The sequence below is a fragment of the Glycine max genome, chromosome 9 (assembly GCF_000004515.6).
Source record: "Glycine max cultivar Williams 82 chromosome 9, Glycine_max_v4.0, whole genome shotgun sequence".
In the NCBI taxonomy this organism is placed as follows: Eukaryota; Viridiplantae; Streptophyta; class Magnoliopsida; order Fabales; family Fabaceae; genus Glycine; species Glycine max.
Genome location: NC_038245.2, coordinates 9,647,246 through 9,653,533, shown reverse-complemented (window position 1 = coordinate 9,653,533; position 6,288 = coordinate 9,647,246).

The window sequence follows — 6,288 nt, the reverse complement described above, 5'->3', positions numbered from 1 at the left end:
GAGGTTACCGCACCAGCACCAATAGCAAAGGAGCGTTTAACTAGCACAAAAGGCTCAGAATCCAAAGGAATTTCAAAATGTTGAAGAAATAAAGTCACAAGCTGAGGGTAAGGGAGAGGTGCACCAGACCGCAATGCCTTATGCATGCGATAACGAACCAAATGGGCCTAGTCGATTGGATGACCGATCAAAAAAGCCCACATCAGAATCAAGTCCTCCTCAGAGGCTTGAGAAGGATTAGAAGAACGAGACATCAAAATTCTAACAATGATATAATGCATGATGCGACAATCAAATGTCAATGACCCGACAAGTCTGCCGGTCATATCTGCCTGGTCAATGCAAACCATGCGGCGGGCATCATGACTAGAGTAATCAAACTTCCAGTCATCAACTAGGGTACCCTCAAAAGGTGCACCTTGACTGGGTAGTTGTGTCAAAGAAAAGAAAAGAGACTCATAAATAATCATACGTATACCATGCACCTCAGAAATTAAAGTTTCATCCTGAATTTTCAAATTTGAGTAAAAGACTCGTACTAACTCAGGATAATATGGTAATTTTAATGACATAAAAGGAATCATACCAGTGTTTTGAAACACTTGATAGCAATCAAATGTTTCCCCATCAAGAAATTCAAGGTCAAGATATTTGGGATCAAGAATTTGACGAGATTGAAACAGAGAGGAATACCGGATATGCTGTTCATCAGATGAAAATAGTGTAGAGGATGACAAGGATGGTGGAATTGGTGTTGGGGATGCTCCGATGGCTCCGGAATGTGATGTTCGATGTGCCGCAGTGGAGGAGGATGAACCCATGCGCTTCTTGGATGATTCTGCCATTTGGTGAAGTTATTGAAGATTTTGATCGGTTAGAATGAAAGAGAATCGAAAATGATGAAAAATGGGCTTTGTGGGAGGTGCTTTGGTTGAGAAATGAGTGAGATATGAGGATTGGAAGTTTTGGGAGAAAGTGGGCGCCGCAACTCGTGATTTTCGTGACCGCAGCTTCTCAAACGTGGCTATTTATAGAAGATGGCGTTATGTAATCGATTACAAGGTTTGGTAATCGATTACAGGAGCACTTAGCCTTCTGGTAATCGATTACAGGATGCTGTAATCGATTATAGACTATCTGTTCTTGTATAATCGATTACACGTAATGATAATCGATTACCAGAACACTATCTAGGTTGTTTCCTCAAAGAACAACTATGTCTATGCTAAAAACATTTATCTATGTCAATTATCAATACTAATATTCATTTAATTCAGTCAAACAAGCATCAATCACATAATAACGCCAATCAAACACAATCAAAATCTTAGAATCAAATATAATCAATCAATTAATCATCAAACATTAATATTTCATTCAACCAATTAATCCTTATTTATCCAAATCACTAATATCTAAGAGGCCTAATTCTCTTCTAATTGAAAAGAATGTTTCCTTGAGGAGAGGTTTTGTGAAGATATCAGCAAGCTGATTCTTTGTATCAACAAATTCTAGCATACAATCTCCCTTTAGAACATGATCTCTCAGAAAATGATGCCTAATTTCTATATGCTTGGTTCTAGAATGTTGAACTGGATTTTTGGAAAGATTAATTGCACTTGTATTATTACACCTAATAGGTATTTGGTCAAGAAGGATTCAATAATCAGAGAGTTGTTGCTTCATCCATAGAATCTGTGCACAACAACTACCAACATAAATATATTCCACTTCTGCAGTGGATAAAACAACACTATTTTGTTTCTTACTATGCCAAGAGACTATAACAGATCCAATGAATTGAAAAGTTCCACTTGTGCTCTTTCTATCTGTTTTAGGACCGACAAAGTCTGAATCAGAGTATCCTATTAAGGTAAATGTGGAATTCCTAGGATACCATAAACCTATATTCATAGTGCCTAACAAATATCTTATGATTCTTTTAACGGCACTAAGATGTGACTGTTTGGGATTTGATTGAAATCTAGCACACATACACACACTAAACATAATATCAGGTCTGCTAGCGGATAAATAAAGAAGGGATCTGATCATACCTCGATATTGCTTAATATCTATTGACTGACCGGTTTCATCTTTATCTAAATAGCAAGCAGTGCTCATTGGTGTAGCCATGTGCTTAGCATTTTCCATCCCGAATATGTGAATTAACTCTTTGCAATACTTGGATTGATTGACAAATATTCCAGTCTTGGTTTGTTTAATTTGTAATCCAAGAAAGAAATTAAGTTCTCCCATCATTGACATTTCAAACTCACTTTGCATGTCATGAGAGAATTCCTTGCACAATAATTCATTAGTAGATCCAAAACTAACATCATCAATATAAATTTGAGCTAACAACATATCATGTAATTTTCTTTTTATGAAAAGGGTAGTATCTACTTTTCCTCTAGAGAAATCTTTTTCTAAAAGAAACTTACTCAGACGCTCATACCTAGCCCTAAGGGTTTGCTTTAAGCCATATAAAGCCTTTTTTAATCTAAAAACATGATTAGACTTGTCTGAGTTTTCAAATCCAGGGGGTTGATCTACATATACTTCCTCTTGAATTAAGCCATTTAAGAATGCACTTTTTACATCCATTTGATAAAGCTTAAAATTCATTATGGATGCATAGGCTAATAGCATTCTGATGGCTTCTAATCTAGCAACTAGAGCATATGTCTCCTCATAATTTAACCCCTCTTCTTGATTATATCCTTTGGCGACTAATCTTGCCTTATTCCTTATAACTATGCCATTTTCATCTAATTTATTTCTAAACACCCATTTTGTTCCAATGATTGGGTAGTTTTCAGGTTTCTCAACTAACTCCCAAACATTATTTCTTTCAAATTGGTTTAGTTCTTCCTGCATAGCTATTATCAAATTTTCATCTATTATGGCTTCATTTAAATTTTTAGGTTCAATCATAGACACAAAAGCCATGTTATTGCATAAATCTTTGAGAGAGTGTCTAGTTGTTACCCCTTTTGAGATGTCACCAATAATGTTGTCAAGGGGATGATCTCTTGAAGTTTTCCACTCTCTTGGAAAATCATTATTTGCTTTGACTTCTGCTGGAGGATCTTTATTGCTTCCTTCTCCTTTTCCTTTAGAATCTTGTTCATGAATGTGCATTTGTTCTAAAGATTCTGCAATATCATCTAAAATATCCTTTCTTGGAGAGATAACATTAGACTCATCAAAGGAAACATGAATTGATTCTTCAATTGTCATTGCTCTCTTATTATATATTCTATAAGCTTTACTATGCAAAGAGTATCCAAGGAAAATTCCTTCATCTGACTTAGCATCAAACTTTCCTAAGTTTTCTTTTCCATTGTTTAATACAAAACACTTGCAACCAAAAACATGAAGATGCGAGATATTTAATTTCCTACCATTGAATAGTTCATATGGAGTTTTCTTTAAAATGAGTCTTATTAAAGCCCTATTCATGATATAGCATGCTGTATTAACGGCTTTAGCCCAAAAATATTTTGGAAGAGGAGTATCATTTAATAAGGTTCTAGCAATTTCTTCCAAAGACCTATTTTTCCTTTCAACAACTCCATTTTGTTGAGGGGTTCTAGGTGCAGAAAAGTTATGTTCAATGCCATGCTTTTCACAAAATAAATCAAATTCTTTATTTTCAAATTCACCCCCATGATCACTCCTAATAGATATAATTTTGAGATTTTTCTTATTTTGAATAACTTTTGCAAGTTTCTTAAATGCTTGAAATGCATCATTCTTATGAGTAATAAATAGTGTCCAAGTATATATAGAATAATCATCAACAATGACAAGTGCATAATAGCTTCCACCAAAACTCATAATTCTAGAAGGACCAAACAAATCCATATGTAACAATTGTAATGGTTGAGTAGTTGAAACAATGTTTTTGGATTTGAATGAAACTCTAGTTTGTTTTCCCTTTTGACATGCATCACATAGTCTATCTTTTTCAAATTTCAATTTAGGCAAACCAACAACTAAATCTTTTGAAATTAATTTATTTAAGTGTTTCATGTTTATGTGAGCAATTCGTTTATGCCATAACCATGGATCATCATCTTTGCTAAGAAAACATTGATTATTATCTAGTTTATGGCTTAAGTCTATCATATAAACATTGTTGACTCTATACCCTATATGCTTTATATTAGTATCATGTTGATGTTCTATGATACATTTTTGAGAATCAAATGACACTAGATAGCCTTTATCACATAGTTGACTAACACTAAGCAAGTTGTGCTTAAGGCCTTCAACAAGTAGAACATTTGCAATGGAGTTTGAAGAATTCATACCTATTTTTCCTACTCCAAGAATTCTACCTTTGTTGTTGTCACCATAAGTTACATGCCCGCTTTTCTTGGGAGAGATATGTGTGAACTTTGATGCATCTCCCGTCATATGTTTTGAACAACTGCTATCTATGTACCATTTCTTCTTCAAAGATACCTACATGATCAAGTTTATGACTTAGGTACCCAAAATTTATTGGTTCCATGTGTGTTAGTGTTAACAAAAGATCCTTTAGGGACCTATATCATTTTGATATTGTTGCAATTTTTCTTAAAATAACATGTAGATGTGCCATGCCCTTTTCTTCCACAATAAAAACAAGTGATGAAAGGAGAGTTATATTTTTGTGTGGAAGCAAATAAATTTTTGTAAAATTTTTGTTGTTTTCCAGGTTTATATCCTATTCCTACCTTATCAAAGACACATCTTTGTTTTCCTAATATGACATCTAGGTTATTTTTACCAATAGAAAATTTAGCAAGTGAGTTTTTCAAATCTTTAATTTCCTTTTCATACTTGCTACAACATTTACATGAATCAGATATTACTTTTTCATCAGAAATAGTAGAGACATAAACTTTATCAATTGAAACTTCAGTTTTAATATGATTTAATTCTTTATTTAATTTTGAAATTTCATTTTCTAAATCTGAATTTTTTTTCTTAGAAGATGAAACTAACTTTGCAAGTTTGATTGATTCTCTATGCAAATCAGCAAATGCATCTTGTAATTCATCAAAATAAATGGATAAGTTGTTATTTGAAGATGTTACCTCTTCATCGCTTTCATAACTTTTAGCCATTAGACACATGTTTATCTCTTCATTTTCTGAATCCTCAGATAATTCCATATCATTGTCATCCCATGTGATGTAGGCCTTCTTCATCTTCTTTTCACTAAAATTTTTCTTTTTAGATTTCTCCATTCTTTTCTTGAAAATTGGGCAATCAACCCTCAGATGTCCAAGTTGATTGCATTCAAATCAGCAAATGCATCTTGTAATTCATCAAAATAAATGGATAAGTTGTTATTTGAAGATGTTACCTCTTCATCGCTTTCATAAATTTTAGCCATTAGACACATGTTTATCTCTTCATTTTCTGAATCCTCAGATAATTCCATATCATTGTCATCCCATGTGATGTAGGCCTTCTTCATCTTCTTTTCACTAAAAATTTTCTTTTCAGATTTCTCCATTCTTTTCTTGAAAATTGGGCAATCAACCCTCAGATGTCCAAGTTGATTGCATTCAAAGCATTTTGGAGTAGAGGATGAATCTTCTGTCCTTCTTTTAGGTTTAAAGTTTGGCCTCCTTTGATTTCCTCTGATTCTCAGGAACTTATTGAACCTTTTAACAAAAAGGCTAAGATCATCATCTTCATTCAAATCAATTAAGTCTTCCTCATCACTTTCTTCTTGGATTGAAGATGAAGCTTTAAGAGCAATTCCCTTCTTTTTCTTATCATTTTCTTCGTGTTGATTTAATCTCAACAGTTCCATTTCGTGTTCCTGTAACTTTCCAAATAGTGTAACAAGAGACATGTTAGATAAATATCGTGATTCAGTAATGACTGTTACCTTAGGTTTCCATTCTCTGCTTAAACATCTCAATACTTTATTTATGAGATCTTCATTTTGAAAATTTTTCCCTAAAGATGCAAGATGATTTACTATGTGTGTGAACCTCTTTTGTCTGTCTTGTAAGATGATTTGCAAGATGATTTGCATTCATCCTAACTAGTTCATATTCATGAGTTAATGTGTTTATCCTAGATCTTTTAACATCTATTGTGCCTTCATGTGTTACTTGTAGGGTATCCCATCCTTTGCACTTTTACAGTTTGATACCCTAAAGTATTCATCCATTCCTAGGCCGGATGTAATTATGTTTTTGGCTTTTAAGTTACTAGTCTTCTTTCTTCCTCACTCCAATCTTCCCTAGGATTTTCTATTGTTGTATTTCCAGCAAC